At 37.1% G+C, this 22,551-nt stretch overlaps 1 protein-coding gene and 1 long non-coding RNA gene across 10 annotated transcripts in view; one reads left to right on the forward strand and one right to left on the reverse strand.

Moving 5' to 3' along the window:
* Positions 1–22,551, forward strand: part of PLSCR4 (phospholipid scramblase 4) — a 138,767-nt gene that overhangs the window by 91,512 nt on the left and 24,704 nt on the right. For 3 of the 9 annotated variants that reach the window (XM_045503370.1, XM_045503367.1, XM_045503377.1), the window contains one exon: positions 22,273–22,465. The exons of 3 other annotated variants lie outside the window; for them this stretch is intronic. The gene's annotated coding sequence lies outside the window, so the exon portion shown is untranslated. Of the gene's footprint in view, positions 1–12,492; positions 12,611–22,019; positions 22,466–22,551 lie in introns of those variants that run through there. 3 more of the 9 variants (XM_045503369.1, XM_045503375.1, XM_045503368.1) reach the window with 3 other exon arrangements.
* Positions 274–13,958, reverse strand: LOC123611445. The gene is made up of 3 exons (XR_006718673.1): positions 13,649–13,958; positions 9,783–9,785; positions 274–288 (listed from the first exon to the last, which is right to left on the reverse strand). It is a non-coding gene; the product is annotated as an uncharacterized LOC123611445 (long non-coding RNA).

Consider the following 22,551-nt stretch of genomic DNA (forward strand, 5'->3'; position numbering starts at 1 on the left):
TGAAGAAACAAAATACAGAAAGGTATATAGAAGGCTCATTTGTATTTAAAGGCATATTATTAGTTTGTGTATACTTAGATAATCTATTGGAAGACAAACTCGTTGCCTTTTGAAACGGAAAATGGGGATCTAGGTAGGAGGGATTTTTCCTTTTTTGTAGTATAAATACATGTATCCCTTGGTGCTTGATTAATTCCAATTCCAGTGTTTGCAGATAATACCTATTTTCAAATATGTTTTTATAAATGTAAGGTTTCTTATCGAAATGATTTCATTGTAGGTCACATGCTATCCTGTTTTGTTAGTTTTTAATACTAGAAGACTAGCCAGAAAATGAGGCAATAAGGCATTCTCTGGTAATCTTTCAGGTATCGTAACTGGCATGGTAATGTTTTCTTAAATGCGTTGTATAAATAGTATGCTAATATTACTCTTCTGATATTTTTTGTACTCTAAGTAAAAAAACATTTTACCCTTGAAAGCCAAAATGGAGAGGCCTAATATTCTTTTAAATGATTTAAACTAATTTAATATGTTTAATGAAAGATATTTATGAACTGTGGCTATCACTTTGCTTCCATTTAATCTCATTGTTTTATTTTAAAATAAAGCCAAATAACCAGCCTCCAAGATTCTTATCTGCTAAAAAGAAGGAAATATCCCACCATAAACCCTTTGTTTAGGAGGAACCATGTGGCTGAAATAAGAAATATGTTTATATAAGTTCTCAAAACATAATATAAATAGATTAGATTTTGCCACCATTTGTATTTGTTCCCAGTGGAAATTAATCACATTTTCTCCGTAGGGCTGAGGTAATTAAATAAATAGATGTTCTACAAATAGTCTTAATGAGGGATTCTGTGCACCTTTGGGACATTTCTACTGGGGACAAATACAAAAATTTCTACTGCATATTTTATTCCCAGATAACAGACCTCGGTTTATCTTGTTAGTGCAAGCCTCTGTAATTGCTTTGTAAGTAGGATAGTTTTCTTAATTCTAGCTATGTGACAGCAGCTTATTAAGTTGCCAAGGTGTGGAACAGGAAATGACTGAAATCTTCATAATCATTGGACTTTAATCCATTCATATTGAACCCACTCATCTGTCCAGTTCCCTAGTAACCAAGAAACCCATAAAGCAAATCAACATAATTATACATACTTACAAGAGCCAAAATTTTGGCTGAAAGTCTACAAAGAGAATTGTAACTTGGAAGCGTGAGTAAAACATTCCATCTTTGGTGAACCTTAGATCTCCATAGTTATAGATACACTACAAGAGAGTATTTTCTATTTCAGTTCTATTTCTTTTTATTTTCTTTTCAATTTGGATTATAAAATCTATTAGATTATATTCCTTCTATGAGAGTGAAATGTATCACTTAAAAATTTTACAGCAAGGGACGCCTGGGTCTGTCAGTTAAGCATCTGACTTTGGCTCAGGTCATGGGCTCGTGGTTCATGAGTTTGAGCCCCACACTGGGCTTCACATTGACACTGCAGAGCCTGCTGGGATCCTCCCTCCCTCTCTTTCTGCCCCCCCTTCACAAAATAAATAAACCTAAAAAAATTTTATAGCGTATTTTGGATTTCTTTTGAACTTTAGAAGAAATTTACTTGGGTGTACAAATGAGGTTTGAGGAAAAATTTAGATAGGTATTACATTAGTGAATTGAAGATTTAATTGAGTATTAAGATAATGATTCCCTTTGAAGATGAATTTTTACTGACGAAAGAGATGTCGTAGATATGTAACTTTGGGTGGGTGGGTGTGTGGTGAGGGGTATATCAAAATCACTTGGGAAATGGTTTCAAACCTCATACACTGGAAGAAGTCCCCTAGATTGGTGGTTCTCAAAGTATGATCCTGAATTAGCAGCATCAGCATCACCTGGTCTGATATGCTCTCTGGCATATTTGGAATAGTTTCGGATTTCTTTTATACACCCACTCCCTCTTCCTTGAGAATTATTGTACTTGATTGCTGAGGTACAGAATTTTTGTGTGGGGAGGAACTTTGGAAATCAGTTTGTTCAAACTTTCGTACTTGTCTGTGTGTGTTCTGTGTGTGACTGAAGTTCTCTTTATGAAATTTTTGCATTTTTTTTTCCATTTCATTGTGATGAAAACTGCCTAATTTTAACAGTCACAAGAACAAACTGGACCATATTAGTTAATAACGTGTTTAGCCAATTTGACTTTCTTAAATAACCTTAACAGTATTGGTTTAAGAAGGCAGATAAATGTGTACATTTACTTTGGAAATGTTAACATCTGGTGAGTTAATATTTTGAAATTTCTTGTAGGAAAGTTGCATATTCTATTAATAAATCTTTTAAAAGTTTCTATGTCTAGTGCTTTGAATAGCATGTTAATACAAGTTTTTTAAAACCTACTTGATTTAATGTTGTAATCGAAGAATATTTACTTTAAAAATATCCTTAGTAACTAGATCCGGCTAAATAATCTACACAAAACACCTCTATTACATTTGGTTGGAGAAAGTGTTAATTTTTATTTCGATTTTATTTTCTCAGTTGTATTTGTATTATCATTTTGGAGGCTTATATACTTATAAAAGTTTTGAAAAGTTTTCCCAAAGTAAAAAAGAATAAAGGACCCGCAAATTTGATTATGTCCCAGATTTTTGGTATCACTTTCTTCGTTGTTTATAATATGTACATACGCATGTTTCTGTATTTGAATAATTAAATATTCACAGTAGAAAAGTATTTCATTGTTTTAATTTTTTTTTCTTTCCTTTCCCAAATGGTAAGTGTTAGGTCCTTATCCAAGGAAGGATAGTTAGGTATATTTAAACAGGTGATAACTTTATTGAGGCATGATGAGGTGGATTTTGCTGGGTTCATGGTGCTATTTGCTTTGTGATATATGTGAAAAGTCCTTAACCTAAACTAGGTATGCAGTGTTTTTGCGGAATATTTTATTGTGAGAATTGACCCCACACAGTTGGACTCTAATATATAATCATTGCAATAGCTAAATCTCAGAAAGCGATTGACCTTGATAAACTTGCCATGGTGCAATCACATCTTTAAGGGGAGAAGGAAATTGTCTATTAATGTTTTATTTTTTTTTTTTAATTTTTTTTTCAACGTTTATTTATTTTTGGGACAGAGAGAGACAGAGCATGAACGGGGGAGGGGCAGAGAGAGAGGGAGACACAGAATCGGAAACAGGCTCCAGGTTCTGAGCCATCAGCCCAGAGCCTGACGCGGGGCTCGAACTCACGGACCGCGAGATCGTGACCTGGCTGAAGTCGGACGCTTAACCGACTGCGCCACCCAGGCGCCCCTCTATTAATGTTTTAAAGTGGTTCTCCAAATTTAAATGGACAGCATAAATCAATTAGTTTACAAGTAGAGAATAAAAAATAGTATACTGGAGCTATACTGGGAAGTTACATTAACTGTAGTTGGAATCCACACGAGGTCAGTCTTGGGGGAAGTTGCTATATGAATAACTTTAAGTTTATAAAATCCTTAAAAAATATACATACTTCTCAAGAGTTCCCATTCATGAACTATTGTTTTCATTCAGTTCAAAATATTATTTCCCTTGAGACATCCTTTTTGACTCTGGATTATTTAGAAGTGAGTTGTTTTTATTTCTACGTGGTTAGAGATTTTCCTGTTACTCTTCAGTGATTTCCAGCTACATTACAGTATGATCAGAAAACACACTTTGCTTGATTTTAATCCTTGGTAATTAAGAAAAAAATTCTTTGTACTTTTTAAAGGTTTGTTTTATGACCCAGAGAGAATGGTCTGTGTGGGTGAAGGTCCCATGTGTTGAAGAGTGGGCATTCTGATGTTGAGTGGAGTTCCCTACAAATGTCAGTGTAGGTTGAGGATGATGCTCTAGTTCTTTAGTATCATTATTGACTTTCTCCCCACTTGGTGCTGTAGATTATCTGAGCAGGAAGTGTTCAAGTCTGCCAACTACAGTTGGGACTTTGTTTCTCCTTTCAGTGCTGTCACTTTTAGCTTCATGGATTTTGAAGTCCTCTTTTTAGGCGCAGTCATATTTAGGATTGCTGTGTGTTGTTGGTATATTGACTTCCACTTGTGAGTGATGGTCCTCTATCTCTGATAATTTTTTTTTTTGCTATGAAATCTAGTGGAATATTAATATCCAGCTTTCTTTCAATAACTTTATTGAGATATAATTCACGTCATAAAATTCACACATCTGAAGTTTATTGATTTTTATTGTATTCACAGATTTTTGCAGCCATGAATTTATCCATTTATCAGTTGGTAGACATTTGAGATTTTTCTGTTCTTTGGCTATTTTTAATAATACTGCTATGATGATGTTTTTGTGAAAGTGTTTTTTTTTTTTTTTTTTTATTTTAGTATGTACCTAGGAATAAAATTGCTGGGTCATATGTTTACTGTATTAACTGTATTCATCTCTGTGTTTAATTTTTCAAGGAACTGCCAGACTTTTTTCTAGAGTGGCTGCACCATTTTACATTTCCACCAGCAGTGAATAAGGGTTTCCAGTATCTTCATATAATTGCTAACACTTATCGTCTCTTTTTGATTATAGCTATCTTAGTAGATGTGAAAAGTAATTGTAATTTTGATCTGCATGCCTCTGATGACTAATGGTGTTGAAAATCTTTTTACATCCTTATTAGCATTCATATATCTTCCTTGGAGAAGTGTCCAAATCCTTTTGGCTGTTTTTCAGTTGGGGTATTTGTCTTTATTATTGAGTTATGAGAGTTCTTTCTGTATTCTGGATAAAAGTCCCTCACCACATATATGATATACAAATATTTTATCTCATTGTGTGGATTATTTTTTTATTTTCTTGATGGTATTCTTTGAACTACAAACTTTTACAATTTTGATAAAGTCCAATTTCTTTCTTTCTCTTTTGTGGTCGCTTATTCTGTTGGTGTCATATCTATGAAACCATTGCCTAACCCAAGGTGATGACAATTTACTCCCATTTTTGTCTTTCTAAAAAAAATTTTTTTAACATTTATTTATTTTTGAGAGACACAAAGAGACAGAGCATGAGTGGGGGAGGAGCAGAGAGAGAAGGAGACACAGAATTTGAAGCAGGCTCAAGGCTCCCAGCAGTCAGCATAGAGCCCGACGCAGGACTTGAACTGCGAGATCATGACCTGAGCCAAAGTTGGATGCTTAACCAACTGAGCCACCCAGGTGCCCCCTAAAATTTCTTAGTTTTACCTTTTACATTTACGTTTATGGTCCATTTTGAATTATTTTGTATCAGATGTCGTAAGGGTCTATATTCATTCTTTTGTATATAGATGTACAGTTTTTACAACACTATTTGTTGAACAGACTATTCCTTCCTCATTGTATGGTCCTGGCACCCAGTTTTGTTTGTTTGGTCTTTGCCTGTCATTGGCCAGTACCACACTACTTGAATTACCGTGGTCTTGTAGTAAGGGTTAAAATCGGGAAATATGAGGTCTCCATCTTAGTTCTTCGTTTTCAAGATTATTTTGGCTGTTACGGTTTTCTTTTGTTTCCATGTGAACTTTATGTATAGCTTGTCAGTTCCTAAAAGAAGGCAACTTGAATTTTGAATGAGATTATGTTAAATCTATAGATCAATTTGGGGAGTATTGCCACCTTAACTGTATCATGTTGACTGATCCATGAGCTTGGGATATCTGCATTTTTATTTAAATCTTATTTGATTTATTTCAACATTATTTTTTAGTTTTCAATGCACAAGTCTTGCACTTTTTTTTTTTTAATTTTTTTTAACATTTATTTTTGAGACAGAGAGAGACAGAGCATGAATGGGGGAGGGTCAGAGAGAGAGGGAGACACAGAATCTGAAACAGGCTCCAGGCTCTGAGCTGTCAGCACAGAGCCCGACGTGGGGCTCGAACTCACGGACCGTGAGATCATGACCTGAGCCGAAGTTGGCTGCTTAACCGACTGAGCCACCCAGGCGCCCCACACTTTTTTTTGTCAGATTTATTCTATGTATTTTATTCGTTTTGATGCTATTGTAAATGGAATTGGTTTCTTTATATCGTTCATTGCCAGTGTATAGAACACATTGGACTTTTGTGTATTGATTTTATGTTCTGCCACATTGTTGAACTTATTTATTAGTTCTAATAGTTTTTAGCGGATTTCCTAGGAGCATCTTAATGCAAGACTTGTCACATTTCTTCATTCCCAGTCTGGATGGATACCTTCCATTATTATATTTTTTCTAGCCTAATTGCCCTGTATACAAGTTGTAGTACAATTGAATAAAAGTGGTGAAAGTGGATGTTCTAGTCTTGTTCTTTGGTCTTGGGAAAGCATTCAGTCTTTCTCCGTTGAGCGTAATGTTAGCAGTGGGGCACTGTATAGATGCTTTTTATCAGATTAAAGAAGTTTCATATCATTTCTAGGTTGTTGACTGGACTTTTTTAAAAATCAGAGAAGGTTTTGAATTTTGTCAGATACATTTCTTCATATATTGAGCTGACTGTGGTGCTTTTGACTTTTCTTGTTAAATCATTCCTCGATTTTTGTGTGTTAGACCAGTATCTTTTTTTAATATAATTTATTGTCAAATCGGCTTCCATACAACACCCAGTGCTCATCCCAGCAAATGCCCTCCTCAATTCCCATCACCCACTTTCCTCTCTTCCCCACCCCTCATCAACTTTTAGTTTGTTCTCTGTATCCAAGAGTCTCTTGTGGCTTGCCTCCCTCCCTCTCTGTAACTTTTTTCCCCCTTTCCCTTCCCCCATGGTCTTCTCTTAAGTTTCTCAGGATCCACCTATGAGTGAAAACATATGGTATCTGTCTTTCTCTGCCTGACTTATTTCACTTATCATAATACCTTCCAGCTCCGTCCACATTGCTGCAAATGGCCAGATTTCATTCTTTCTCATTGCCAAGTAGTATTCTATTGTATATATAAACCACATCTTCTTTATCCATTTGTTAGTTTATAGACATTTAGGCTCTTTCCATAATTTGGCTCTTGTTGAAAGTGCTGCTATAAACACTGGGGTACATGCGCCCCTATGCATCAGCACTCCTGTATTCCTTAGGTAAATTCCTAGCAGTGCTATTGCTGGGTCATAGGATAGTTCTATTTTTAATTTTTTTGAGAAACCTGCACACTGTTTTCCAGAGCGGCTGCACCAGTTTGCATTCCCACCAACAGGGCAAGAGGGCTCCCGCTTTTCTACATCCTCACCAGCATCTATATTTTCCTGATATGGTCATTTTAGCCACTCTGACCGGTGTGAGGTGGTATCTCAGTGTGGCTTTGATTTGTATTTCCCTGATGATGAGTGACGTTGAGCATGGTTTCATGTGTCTTTTTACCATCTGGATTAGACCAGTATCTTATCACTGGTATAAATCCTACTTGGTCATGGTGTATAAACCTTTTTATGTGTTGTTGGATTCAGTTTCTTAATGTTGAGGATTTTTGTGTCTATATTCATAAGGGGTATTAGTGTAGCTTTCTTTTCTGTGATGTCTTTTGTTTTTATATCATGGTCACAGTGACTCTTAGAATTAGGTGGGGTATGTTCACTTTTATTTTTTAGAAGAGTTTATGAAGGATTAGTATTTATTATTAAGCATTTGGTAGAATTCACCAAAGAAGTCATCTGTGCCTGGGCTCTCTGTGGGAAGTTTTTTGATTACTAATTCAATTTTTTGTTATGGTTCTATTCAGATTTTCTTTTTCTTCTTCAGTTAGTTTTGGTAGAGTATATCTTTCTAGTAATTTGGCCATTTTATCTAGTGTATCTAATTTGTGGATATATAGTAGCTCATATTCATAATTTTTTTTTCATTGTAAGGTCAATAGCAGTATGCCTCCTTTTGTTAATGCTTTTAGTAATTTGAGTCTTCTCTCTATTCATTAGTTCAGCTAAAAGTTTGTCACTTTTGTTGATCTTCTCAAAGCAAAAACTTTTGGTTTTGTTAATTTTTTTTTCTGTTTTGTATTTTATTTCTTTCTACTTTAATCTTTACTGTTTCTTTCCTTCTGCTTGCTTTGGTTTTAATCTGCTCTTAAGGTGGAAGCTTGGGTTATTGATTTGAGAGCTATCTTTTTAAAAACATGTGCATTGACTAGTATAAATTTGCTTCTAAGCATGGTGCTAGCTGCATTTCATGTTTTTTGGCATTTTGTCTTTTTATTTTCATTCATTTCAAAGCATTTTCTAATTTTCCTTGTGAATTTTTTGCTAATTTGTTGCTTATGTAGAAGCGTATTGTTTAATTTCCACATATTATAAATTTCCAAAATTCTGTTCTGTTTTTGATTTCTAAATTTAATTCTGTAATTTTCAGAGCACTTTTTATTTATATGATTTCAGTCTTTTAAGGCTTATTGAGGTTTGTTTCATGGACTGATGAGTGATCTATCTTGGAGTATGTTCCATATATACATTGAGAAAAATCTAGTCTGTTATAGTTGGGTGCAGTGTTGTGTAAATGAGTAGTAGGTTTAGTTGGTTCATAAAAGTGTTCAAGTCCTTTATTTTCTCATTGATCTTCTGCCTGGTTGGTCTATTTATTATTGAAAATAGAGTATTGCAGTCTCAAACTGTTGCTGTTGAATTGCCTGTTTCTTCTCTCAATTCTGTCTCGTTTTGCTTGTATGTATTTTGTGACTTTCTTGTTATGTGTATGATTGTTCTATTTTCCTGGTGGATTGACCCTTTTATTATTATAAGATATCCTTCCTTATCTCCTAAAATAGTTTTTGTCTTAAAGTATATGGCCACTGCCCTTTTTGGTTAGCACTTGCTTGCATGGTATGTACTTTTGATTTTTTTTTTACTTTCAACCTATTTGTTTTTAAATCTAAATGACGTCTCTTGCATGCAGTGAGTAGTTGGATCATGTTTTTTTTTTTTTCTTTGATACCTATTTTGCTAATCTCTGCCTTTGATTGGATTGTTTAATACATGCCCATTAAGGTAGGATTTATGTCCAATATTTGCTTTAAATTTTTTACTTTGAGTATGGGTGACACACAATGTTACACTAGTTTCAGGTGTACGACATAGTGATTCAGCATCTCTATACGTTTTGCTATGCTCACCACAAGTGTACCTACCATCTATCACCATATACTGCTATTACGGTATCATTGACTGTATATTTCCTATGCTGTGCCTTTTATTTCTGTGACTTATGTATTCCATAACTGAAAACCTCTATCTTCCACTCCCCTTCACCCATTTTGCCCATCTCCTGCCCCCTCCCTCCCCTCTGACAGCTACCAGTTCTCTGTACTTATGGGTCTTTTTCTGCCTTTTGTTAGTTCATTTGTTTTTTTTAGATTCCACGTATGAGTGAAATCATATGGTATTTGTCTTTCAGTCTCATTTCACTTAGCATAATATCTTCTAGGTCTATCCATATTGCAAATAGCAAGATCTCATCTTTTTTTATGGCTGCATAATATTCCAACATGCACGTGCACACATACGGTTTATATGTATATCACATCTTTATCCATTCATCTGTTGATGACACTCAGCTGCTACTTGTTTTTGATTTGTTTTATGTTCCATCTTTCTTGCACATGTTTGCTTGGTATATCTTTTATATCTTCTTTCCTTTAGTCTACCTTATCATTACATGTGAAGTGAATTCTTTCAGAAAGCATGTAATTGGATCATTATAAGAACATATCCATTTATCTATTTTGATAATCTATGTCTTTTCATTGATAGGCTTAGTACATTATATTTAATGTAACTATTGACATATTTATAATTTATACCTGCTTGTTTTCTTTTTCATTCCTCTGTGTCTCATTTCCTGTCTTTTTCAGCATTATTTCCATCTTTTTGTAGTATTTAATCTGTTCCTGCGTTCTGGACTATATCTTGTGAATAGTGTTTTTAGTGGTGGCTCTCAACCCACATGAGTTTAGACTTTTCTGGTTCTATGTACACATGTACTCTCTCCTGGATACTGTGTTTTGAATATTATGTTTAAAAAAGTTCTGAGTCTGATTTAGATGCTGTGGAGGAAATCGATTTTCTTCTTGTTCTGGCAGGCTGTTGACCCGTTTGGTTTCAGGCCACAGGTTCTACCAACCTTCTGTGCGTTGCGATGTGAGTGTCGGTTTTGATCTTCAAAGTCTTGGCCCTGCTATTTAGATTTCTTCTGCAGTGCAGTGGCCAGCCTGAGACCTGGGCTGTGGTCTCCCTTCAGTTCTCACAGTTTTTGTTAGGATCAGATCCATGTGTGCATCACTCAGGGATGAATGCAGAAGTTTATAAATAACTTTACTGGGACACTTTCTGAAGCTTCTCCTCTACCATCTCCTTACCAGTTTTCTCGGCCTCCTTTTCGGTTATTGAACCCGAAAAATGAAATTTTATTTACCTTTCTCTGCTGTGAACTTCCCACAAATTAACTTGTGTACAAGGCCAAGTTAAAGGGCACAGAGACCCTCTTGGGGTCCTTTTGGGACCCCCTCTTGGGACCCCAGGTCCTTATATCCAGGGGAAGATTTCCCTCTCTTAGTATTCCAGGCACCTGTGAGCCTCCTTGGATGCAATCACACCTTTCTCCACAGTAGGATTGTCAAGATCTGGGGCATGAGCAAGTGGAGAAAAAGAAAAAGTATTGGGAAACTCTCCAACTCTTTCTGGGCTTTAGGAGTTCCCCTTCCTGCTGCTCAAGCCAGGAGCAGAGGGCTTGTCCTGGAGCTGTCTCTGCGCCTGGTGCCTCCTGCCGTGCTTTGGGCTGCCTTGAAATATATCAGGTTAGGGAGACCAGAGACAGATCAGGAGCCTGATTCCAGTTTATGGTACTTCTAATTCTGGCCTTCTTCTCCCATGCTCTTGCTACTATTTGGTTTCCCGAGTCTTCAAAATCGCTGCCAAATCATTCTGTCTAGGTTAGTTAGTTGTATTCAGTGGGAGAGAGAGGGTGATGTAGGTTTACTAGATCTTACCCAGAACTGGAACATGTAACCTATCATTTTTTTTTTTCAAAATATATTTTAAATATATTCAAAATACATTTCAAATATTTTTCAAAATATATTTCAACAACCTTACAAAATGGAAGTTGACAGGGAGCTCAGTAGAAGGGCCTAATTTTCATATTATAGGGGATAGTAGGAGAGCTGGATAATTTGAAAGCAATGTGAGGGGGGGTGGCATAGGAGAGAGAGGGCAACAAGGAGACAGAAGGCAATTTTCAGTGGTGTTTAGAATAGTAGTCTGGCCTCTGATGAGGGTGTTTTAAACCGTAGTTTCCCCAGTTTGTAAAACTGACCTTGAACAGGTTAAACTCTGAGCTTCTCTTTCCTTATCTGTGTAATGAAAACCATAATACCCACCTCACTCAAAATACACAAAGTTCCTGGCACCTCCTAGATAATTAGTAACTGATATCTAAAATTGAAACCCGGTGAAACTGAGTGTTTTAAACATATTATGCCAGTTTATTAGGGGTCTTAATCAGTACATAACCTCACAATTCTCTATAGCTAACTGCTAATTTAAAGAGTACTTTAAATTTTCTCTAAAAAGTGTTAAAATTTTTTACTTGAAAAGAATCATGTTTTCTGTTTGGCCTCATTCCAGTTAGTTTTAAATAGGAATGTAATGATGATTTCTGTTTGAGAATTTAAAAACATGACTGGTTTGCTTACTCTTTTCAGCACTGTGGCTTAGTATTCTGGTGTATTTCAATATGTAACATATAAATAGTATATAAATATAGGTAAGTGTGCAACATATAAAATATAGGTAAGTAGTATGTTGTGTATAAATAGATTAACATTTTCAGTAGCTTCTACATAGCAGGGTTGTAGAAGTCATGTGGTCAAGAGAATTTCATTTTATAATTTATACTGTGAGCAGAACAATGTAATAATATAGACTAGTGCAGAAGTGACAAAAATGAACAAATTAGGGAAAATATCTCCATGTGAGTCAACTAACATTCAAAAAAGCCTTCACATAAAGAAATTTAATTTGGGGCACCTGGGTGGCTCAGTCGGTTAAGCGTCTGACTTTGGCTCAGGTCATGATCTCACAGCTCGAATTTGAGCCCCACATCGGGCTCTGTGCTGACAGTTCAGAGCCTGCCTTGGATTCTGTGTTTCCCTCTCTCTGTCCCTCCCCTGCTTGTGCTTTGTCTGTCTGTCTGTCTGTCTGTCTCTCTCTCTCAAGTAAATATTAAAAAAGAATTTTTAAAAAAAGGAAATTTAATTTAAATTTATTTAGAATATACAACACTTTTTTTTTTTAATGCAGGGAAACTGATGCCTGTAAAATGCATAAATCCTGTGCTCTGTCATGATCCAGAATGTGTAAGGAGTTATATAAGTAAAAATCTCTTCCTTTAGGAGACTTACGTTCTAGTAGGGCTTCCACCAAAATTTAATCCCCTTTAAAGCCCCTACTTTTTCAAAACTGTTTCTGCTTGTAGCTGCTGCTAATTTTCTTTCCCCCATTCCCTTTAAGATTCCTTACCAGGAGGCCACTCTTCACTCCTCTACACTCTCTCCACCACATCATACCACCTCCAAGACAGAAAAGTGTTTTCATTTTGGTCCAGCAGATCTGTTGGGCAATAGCAGAGTAGGTGAGACCCTAGTACTCCCTTTTATAAACATGATCTCCTCTTGGACCATTTTCCCAGGGAGGAAGGGTGAGGAGGCCCCTGAAAAGCACTTTCTTCCTGAGCTCTGTTTATATCATGAGAAATCTTACTGTAGAATTTTTTTGTGAAATGAATTCTTCAGGGGCGATTGGGTGACTCGGTTGGTTGAGCATCTGACTCTTGATTTCAGCTCAGGTCATGATCCCAGGATTGTGGTATCAAGCCCCACGTCATGCTCCATGCTCATCATGGAGCCTGCTTAAGATGGATTCCCTCCCTCTCTCTTCCTCCCTCCCTCCCCCTGTGCCCCTCTCCCCCGCTTGTGCTCTCTCTCTACAATTAAAAAAAAAGTATTTATTTTTTTTTTTAATTTTTTTTTTCAACGTTTTTATTTATTTTTGGGACAGAGACAGAGCATGAACGGGGGAGGGGCAGAGAGAGAGGGAGACACAGAATTGGAAACAGGCTCCAGGCTCTGAGCCATCAGCCCAGAGCCCGACGTGGGGCTCAAACTCACGGACCGCAAGATCGTGACCTGGCTGAAGTCGGACGCTTAACCGACTGTGCCACCCAGGCGCCCCCCAAAAAAAGTATTTAAAAGTAGTATTTAAAGGAATGAATTCTTCACATACTCATTGTATTCAGTAAAATAAGTAAACTGACTGAGTTTAACATTTACAGCTAACATTATCCATGGTAATATCACATATGAATTAGTGTATTTGTAATCCACAAAACTTGTCCTGAGCCAAAATAGATGGATTAATATAAATGTGTCCCCATTACCGTAGGAATGATTCAAAGACCAGACCTACTTGGTTATGAAATGAATTTCATATTCAAAAAGAAGCATACTTGAAGTAGTGTCTGCCTTTTGATTCTACCAAGGCTATCACCAGAAACAAGGGAAAGTGGCTCGTGAAATTGTATTTGTTTTTTTATTATTTTTCCACTTCACCCTACCTCAGAAGTAAATACGGAAGAGTTCTGGTGTGGCTGTGGTAGATAAGAGGAAGACACGCAGTACTTCAGTGGCTGTACAACCTTGGGGAAAAGCCTTTAAATAACTTCTCTGGGCCTCTGTTTCCACCTCTGTCATAGTACCCAAAGCTTTTTATGAAATTAGTATCTGTGTACTGCCTATTGAATACAATTTTAAAGATAAAAAAGGATCATTATTAATAGATCAGATTCTGATTTGGAACATTGGCTGTAAAAATAATGATCAGTTCTGAAAGACCTCAATGTAAGACAGGGAGCCATCATAATCCTCGAGGAGAAAGCAGGTAAAAACCTCTTTGACCTTGGCCGCAGCAACTTCTTACTCAACACGTCTGTGGAGGCTAGGGAAACAAAAGCAAAAATGAACTACTGGGACCTCATCAAAATAAAAAGCTTCTGCACAGCGAAGGAAACAATCAGCAAAACTAAAAGGCAACCGACAGAATGGGAGAAGATATTTGCAAACGATTTATCAGATAAAGGGTTAGTATCCAAAACCTACAAAGAACCGGTCAAACTCAACACCCAAAAAACAAATAATCCAGTGAAGAAATGGGCAAAAGAGAGGAATAGACACTTCTCCAAAGAAGACATCCAGATGGCCCACTGACACATGAAAAAATGCTCAACTTAACTCATCATCAGGGAAATACAAATCAAAACCACAATGAGATACCACCTCACACCTGTCAGAATGGCTAACATTAACAACTCAGGCAACAACAGACATTGGTGAGGATGTGGAGAAAGAGGATCTCTTTTGCATTGTTGGTGGGAATGCAAGCTGGTGCAGCCACTCTGGAAAATAGTATGGAGGTTCCTCAAAAAATTAAAACTAGAACTACCCTATAACCCAGCAATTGCACTACTAAGTATTTCTCCAAGGGACACAGATATGCTGTTTCAAAGGGACATATGCCCCCCAATGTTTATAACAGCGCTGTCAACGATAGCCAAAGTATGGTAAGAGCCCAAATGTCCATCGATGGATGAATGGATAGAGAAGAGGTGGTATATATATATACAACGGAGCATCACTCGGCAATCAAAAAGAATGAAATCTTGCCATTTGCACCAACGTGGATGGAACTGGAGGGTATTATGCTAAGCGAAATTAGAGGAAGACAAAAATCACATGGCTTCACTCATGAGGACTTTAAGAGACAAAACAGATGAAAATAAGGGAAGAGAAGCAAAAATAATATAAAAACAGGGAGGGGGACAAAACCTAAGAGACTCTTAAATATGGAGAACAAACAGAGGGTTACTGGAGGGGTTGTGGGAGGGGGGATGGGCTAAATGGGTAAGGGGCATTAAGGAATCTGCTGAAATCATTGTTGCACTATAAGCTAACTAATTTGGATGTAAATTAAAAAAAATAAAATTAAAAAAACATAATGATCAGTTCTTGGGTAGCCCAACCTTTTTCATCTCTTAATGTAAGATAAAAAAAAATGTAAAAAAAAAAAAAAAAAAAAGCGGGGGGCAAAAGAACAGATAACAAGTCTAGTGAATTTACTGCAGAAAACCTAGTTAAACCCTAAATGTATAAGATTTAAGGAGGCTCAGAGGCCATATTTTTGGGTATTCCTGTCAAATCTGATTGGAAGTAATTTCTTCTTTAGCAGTGATTTCACAGAGGGTACCTTTAACATGTGTTAATTTGGATTTTCTCTCTTTCAGAAAGGTAATCGCATTAGTTATATTAATATTCAATCCAGAATCCATGGGCAAGCTAAATAGAAACAATGCATCTGTTGCTTTTAAACCTCCAATTTTGGGAGCTCTTTCTGTAGGTGTGCATTGTCTTTGTCTTGTTTCTTCAAAGAAGTGAATACAAACTTTATATGTTTAATTAGCAATAGGTATTTAAAGGGTCACTTAAAAAGGAAGAATGAATTGTCCTTTTGAATGTGTAAATAAAAGTTCTTTCCAGACAGTACTTGAGTACCTTCTATTTTGTAATATTTTTGCATTAGTGATTATTTAAAATCTATAAGACACCATACCAGTTAAAATTTCTCTTTCAAAGGGTGCCTGTGTGGCTCAGTGGGTTAAGTATCAACTCTTGAGTTTGTCTCAGGTCGTGATCTCAAGGTTGTGAGATCGAGCCACGTGTCAGGCTCCACCTGAGGGCAGAGCTGTCTTAAGATTCTCTCTCTCCCTCCCTCTCTCTCTCTGTCTCTCAAGAAATTCAGGAAACAAATAATTTTTAAAATTTATTGAATTAAGAATTATGTTTAATGGCAGGTAATACAAAATAAATTTTTCACTTAGCAAATTGGTAAAATTTAAAGGAAATGATATTTATTAACACTGAGATGGTCACTCACATGATTTGGGTTTAAACTGAAGGAGCCTTGCTAAAAAGAAGATAACTTGGCAAAATGTTTCCTAAGTTGTAAAAACATTGACCTGTAGAATACACATCCTTCTTAAATTATTTAATTATAAGGGAATAGTCAGAAGTTTGTGCCAATATTTATGCAAATGAAAATCATGTAACATTAGTCATAATACCAGAAAAGTGTGAATAAAAATTGAATAGTTTGAATAAGTTAAGGTAGTTTATTGATACCTTCTACTTAAACACATATTTGTTCACAGTATTTCTAATAATATTTATTATAAAACCCCTCCCATGCATACACACAGAAACAGACATACATGCATGCATACACACACAAGACGTTCACCCACGTTTTAAGAATAGTTATTTTTGGAAGGTTGCCTTAAGAGTTCTGTTCATTTCTTTATACTTACTGATGTTTTACAAATGATGATGTTTTATTTTTGTAATCAGAAATATATATATATGTGCTTCTATTTGTAATAGTTTAGCAACTTTTCAAAAACTCTTTTAAGTATAGGTCAGTTCTGAAACTAACCACCCAGAGTTAACAGAGACTGCGTGAATATAAAGGTACAATACCCAATAAAACTGCCACCCCATAAGATACCCGTTAGTTCAGAGATCCCCAGGTCACCCACACTTTTGAACAACTGGCTACAAATTTAGGGGTTCTCAGCACCTCAGGTTTGATCATTCACTATAATGACTCACAGAATTCTAAGTGTTACATTTACAATGTGGGTTTTATTATGAAGCAGAAAAATCAAGACCAGTCAAATGAAGAGACACATAGGGTGAGGTCTTTTAGGGTTTCAAATTGAAATTTTCATGCCTCTTTCTTGTGGAGTCAGAATGCGTCCCCTCCCAGCATACAGTTGTGTTTACCAACCAGAAGCTTGCTCAAGCCTCGATGGCTAGAGTTTTTATTGGGGTTTCATTACATAGCCATGGTTACTTGAATCATTGGCAAATGATTGAACTAAATCTAGAGCCCTGTCCATCTCCCCAGAGGTCATGAGATCAATAAAATACCACCCTCTTAATCACATGGTGATCTTTCTGGTATGATCAGTCCCCATTCAGTGACATCTCCTTAGCATAATCCTGAGTGTGATCCAAGGGCCTACCATGATTAATAAAGATATTTCCTAGGGTGCCTGGATGGCTCAGCCTGTTAGGCGTCAGACTTTGGCTCAGGTCATGATCTCAGTTCCGTGAGTTTGAGCCCCGCATCGGGCTCTGTGCTGGCAGTTAAGACCCCGGATCCTGCTTCGGATTCTGTGTCTCCCTTTCTCTGCCCCTCCCCTGCTGGCACTCTGTCTCTCTATCGCAAAAGTAAATAAACATTAAAAAAAAAAAAAAAAAAAAAAAGACACTCCTATCATGCAGGAGATCCCAAGGGTTTGGAAGTTTCTCCCAGATCCTGGGTCAAAAGCCAAACAAAATCTTTCATATATATCACTAAGTTATATGTAACAACCGAAAGTTAGTAGTCATCACTTGCTGTGGAAATGGAAAAAAAATGGTTAATACGTGAGAGATTAATCAAAGCCTAATAGATATTTCTTTTTAAAGCAAACCATATATACATTCCTAGGATTATTGGCATATTATTTTATATCTACCCAGCATGGATTATTGTGAAATAAGAGGTTTACAAATTATGAATGTTTGAAAAAAAAACCAAAAACCAACATTTACATTTAAGTTTTATCAAGACTTTCAAATAAATCAAATGTAATATTACTTCTAACCACGTACACATATATTATCTCAAATATATACCATGAAGTATTACACTAATATAGACATAAAATACTCAGTTTTTCATAATGCAGGATAATTAAAAAAATAACTTCAATACTTATATCTTGGAGCTGTAATGAATATTGTAATTTTTAGAAGATGTCTTTAACATAACTTTGTCTTCTATTTTTAAAGTCAATTACTGGACAAATCCATTCATCTGAATAATATAATTAATGTCACTACCTTACTAAAAAGTAAAAGCAAATCCTGTGGAACATGTAAGATGTACTCTAACTCATTTGTCTTTCATTTAGCTACAAATAGAAAAAGCCCTCTAGCAATGCCTCCATTTTCTCCTAGTCCTTTCCAATTTGAAACTCATTACAGTGCTCGTAAAATCATGTCTGCTAGAACCATACTCACTGGTGGCAGAAGATGGGGAGTTATTGGTGTCAGCTTGAAACCCAGTATAAAGTCTTCACCAGGGATGCTTAGTAATGCATATTAAATGGCTGAATGGCAGACAGCTCTTTTTTTGTACTACATTTGAATGCTGAAACTTATTCTTGGTCTCTTCACAGCTGGTTTATTTTACTTAGTGAAATTATAGTAATAATACATGTTTGTTGAGGATTTGCTATGTACCAGGCACTCTTTTAAGTGCTGAGTGTACCATTTCATTCTTGGAGGTGGATCCAACTGCCATGCTACCCATGACACAACAGATAACCCAACAGCAGAGTAGTCATTCAAAGTCACGTAGCCGATAGGGATACCTGGGATCTGTCTCTATCTGAACCACTGTTCATACTATCTGAAGTGTGCTGGTGTGCACCAGTCTCTCCTTCAAGTATTCCTACCTTGAATACAAAGCATGTCATCTAGAAGTTCCATGTTAAACCCAAATGGACAATTGTGGTAGATGGACTACGACTTTGCAGGAACTAGCTGTTTTTCCTGCCCTTCCAGGAAGAAACAGAGGAATTGCACAGACAGTGACCTCCTGCTTTGCTCTTCTCTCCTCTCATGGTTGAAGGCACTGGAAACGGGCAGAGCCCGAGGTCTTAGTCTGCATTAGCAAATTTCCAAGACTTCTGCCTAGAAAATTGCAAGATTATCACATGTCCAGAGGCTCCCTTGCCAAGACGCCAGGACAGATTCCAGTAAACATTCAACTGTAAAAAGCTGACCATTATTCTCATTATTCTCAGTTTTATGATTGAAGTTTCCAATAACCATGTTATGGCTCTGGAGCTTGTGGTTTCATTGAGCTTTCCTAGTATGTCACTGTTCACAAAGGTGGAACTGACGAGCAAGATACAGCACAGCTGCAATGTTCTACACAGCAAGAGGAACCCATGTAAATGCTCTCTTGCTGTAGGATTCCATTTACGCTATCAGGGCTGCCTTGCAAAACAGCAAACCACCTCGTCCTATCCAGCCCACGTCTCCTTTCCTTCTTTATTACGTGCCAGTTGGCTTAGATTCCCCCGTATGCAGCCTAAGCCCTGAAAATGCAAAAGACCTTTGGAATTCATAACTCTTGGGACCACGTCACGCTGACTTGTTATGGAGACAGTTCAGTTTTTTAATCTGAATTCCATCTGATGTAAAGCCAAAACTCAGCCTCCTGTCAACCTATGGCACTTTTTGTCCTTGCTCGGTGATTGGGAAATCTGAAAACAATCCATTGAATGTTAAGGGAGGATTAAGTTACAACATTCATGCTCGTACCAACTGGAAATTATCCTGCCTTATGTAACATTCTGGATAAAGCCATATAATAAAATTTTATAACAGCGGGAAGAGAATTTGGGGTGAAAAAGGAAAAGAAATGAGCATCTCAAAGGAGAGGAGAGGTAAACGAATTCTATGAACACCTGCAGCTTGTGAGGTAGTATGTACATACATTTGATTTTGATGTTTGTTGCTTTGTAAAAGATTTTAATACATTTTTTAAAATTTAAAGATTTTTTTTTCAAGTTGCTACTCAATCACTTAAATCAGATTTGAATTCTAAGTTCTGCCTGGCATGGTTGAGAGCTATTATTTTTCTTTGCGCAAGATCCGCCTCAAACAAGCCTGAACACAAGGATCCCTTGGGGCTGTATTAAAAGTACAGATTTCCCGACCTGGACCCCATAGGTACTGCTTCATGTTTGGGGTCCAGAATTCTGTGTTTCTTCTTTCAACTTTTTATCTTGAACATAAAAAATATTCAAATCTCTATCTTGACTTAAATTCAGCAGTTGTTAAAATTTTCTGCTTTTGCATTCTACCGTTTGCCACTATAGATAGTTTGGATGGATGGATGGATGGATAATTTACTCCTTTTCATCAAGGCACTTAATAATCTGTTCTAATTTGTCTCCATCACTGTTTCTTCATGGTGTACAGTTCCCAGGATTAAGGTAGAAAGGAAAAGCATATGTTTAGTTAGAAGGTTATTCCCACATATAACTGTCAAATAGTTCTTTTTTATTGTGAAATCGTGTCGGACATATGCCTATTTAAACAAATATGTACCTTCTAGAGACTAGTGAGAACCCATCACTCCTGTTTCCACCACCCTGTTAGAACTAGATTAGGAGGAATATCAAGCCCCTGTAGGCCACTACTGAGCACTTGCCCCACACCGGATCTCCATATGAAACCATTTTCCTGAATTTTGTGTATTCCTTAACATTTCCTTAAAGTTTCCCCCATATATGTATCAGAGAAAAAATATTGTGTTTCATTTTTCCACTGTTGAACATTCTTAAATGATATATATGTGTTCTCCAGTGGCCTTTTTTTTTTTTTTTTTTTTTTGGTTAGTGTCGTAGTAGTGTTGAGATTCATCTCTCTTGATTTGTATGGCTATAGTTTGTTTTCACTACAGTAGGCTCTTGTATCATATGAATGTAGCAGAATTTATTTATTCAATGTACCATTGATGGACATTAGGGATGTTTTGAATTTATTTTAATATGAACAGTGTTGTCAACATTTTTGTATATACCTTCTCTGTAAATGTATAAGAGTCACTTGAGGGTATATTCCTAGGAGTGTCCAGAATTTAAGATTCCAGAAAGGTGTGGTCATTTTCTAAATCCCAGAAGTTACCATCACTGAAGGTATAGGATCCATTCCGTGTCCTCCTTGGTTGGTCTGCAATTGGGTCTGGCTTTTTGATGTGCCCCAGAATACTTTTTTAGCCTTTAAGACACTTAGGACTTTGTACAACTAGCTGAAGTTCCAGATGTGAGTGGAAATGGTACAAGGTTGATGGTATTTGACCCATGCTTGGCAAGACAGTCACGTGAGCTGGAAATCTACACACTGGCTTATGCCATGGTGGTATTCAGTGAGTCGACTCAGTATCCATATTGACTACTGTCTTATATGGTGATCTGATGTTTCTTCGACATACCTACTCTGCATTGATGACTTGCTACTCAGTTTGAACTACACAAATGACCACATTTTGTGATCTAATGAATAGGTCGAAACGTTGGAAAGAAAATCCAAAAGAAACTTTGAATTAAGAAGTACTTGATTTTACCAGGGTTGACCATTTATGAGCGAGATAATATGATTAAAAATAATATATGGAAAGTGCTCAACCTGTTGTCTGACATTAGATAAGCATTCAGTAAATAATAGCCTTTGTTGATGTTCTCCTTGTTAATTGTTACCATCCAGAACTCAAATATCTTAAAATTCCTTTCCCTGATAATAACTATTTTTTTTTATTATCTTGGATGAATTCCTGAAATCTCTCCCCACCCCTTGTTTCTTTTTTTTTTTTTTTTTTTCAACGTTTATTTATCTTTGGGACAGAGAGAGACAGAGCATGAACGGGGGAGGGGCAGAGAGAGAGGGAGACACAGAATCGGAAACAGGCTCCAGGCTCTGAGCCATCAGCCCAGAGCCCGACGCGGGGCTCGAACTCACGGACCGCGAGATCGTGACCTGGCCGAAGTCGGACGCTTAACCGACTGCGCCACCCAGGCGCCCCGGCCCACCCCTTGTTTCAAATCCCATCTCAACTTCTGGTTTATTTCTCTTGAGTTATTCTCATAATGTTTACATATATCTACTGTTTATTTAAATGAAATAAGCTTATTTTGGTCTCTTAAAACATGTCTAGTTTGAACTAAAAAAAAAATTTTTTTTGATGTTTATTTATTTTTGAGACAGAGCATGAGCGGAGGAGGGGTAGAGAGAGGGAGACACAGAATCTGAAGCAGGCTCTAGGCTCCAAGCTGTCAGCACAGAGCCCAACACGGGGCTGGAACTCACGAGCATGAGGTCATGACCTGAGCCGAAGTCGCACGCTCAACCGACTGAGCCACCCAGGCGCCCCTGAACTTTTGATTCCTACCCTCCCCAGTCCCCGCCATTTTCCCTACCATCTTCCTCTCTAGTTCAGTTAATGGCACCAATGGGTCACCAACTCAGGTACCCTGGCCTGAACACTGACACCCAATCTTGACTCCTCTTAGTGCATCAGAAACTCCTGCAGTTTCTGCTTCTGACCACATTTCACCCTCTCCAGTGTTACCTGCCTGTCTAAGCCAGCATCGGGCTCACCTGGATTACTGCTGCCATCCCGTCTTCACTGCGTACTGCCACTCTTGCCCCCTCAAGATAAGGTGTCATCAGATCTCATCACTCCACTGATAAAAGTCCTCTGAAGATTTCCCAGCTGCAGTTACAGCAGATCGCAAATGTTTTGCCTCAGCCTTCAGGTGTGATCAGGCTTGTCTCCATCTCTTCCCTCCGTTCTCCTCATTCCTTGTGTCCCAGTCATACCTGACCTCTTTGTCACCCTTGA

The sequence above is a fragment of the Leopardus geoffroyi genome, chromosome C2 (assembly GCF_018350155.1).
Source record: "Leopardus geoffroyi isolate Oge1 chromosome C2, O.geoffroyi_Oge1_pat1.0, whole genome shotgun sequence".
Taxonomy (NCBI): Eukaryota; Metazoa; Chordata; class Mammalia; order Carnivora; family Felidae; genus Leopardus; species Leopardus geoffroyi.